A 247-nucleotide genomic window follows, 5' to 3' on the forward strand; every position below is an offset into this window, starting at 1 on the left:
CCCTCGACCCTATGATAAACCTTCACCTCCTGATTGTTATGAAGAGAGGCGCCAAGGTCATTCGTTTTTAAGGTCTGTCAAGGTAAACCGTTAATTATTCTATCACCGAGCTGTTGTCTTTTCATATGCATTTATGCCCTTTATCTTGGATTGTGTTTTTGTGCGTGCTGTTGTTTGGCTAAAATGTTATTGTGCAAGAGCCACTGATTTCTCTCTCTGTTTACTCCCCCCCCTTTTTCTCTCTCTT

Source organism: Penaeus monodon, chromosome 24 (assembly GCF_015228065.2).
Source record: "Penaeus monodon isolate SGIC_2016 chromosome 24, NSTDA_Pmon_1, whole genome shotgun sequence".
Lineage (NCBI taxonomy): Eukaryota > Metazoa > Arthropoda > Malacostraca > Decapoda > Penaeidae > Penaeus > Penaeus monodon.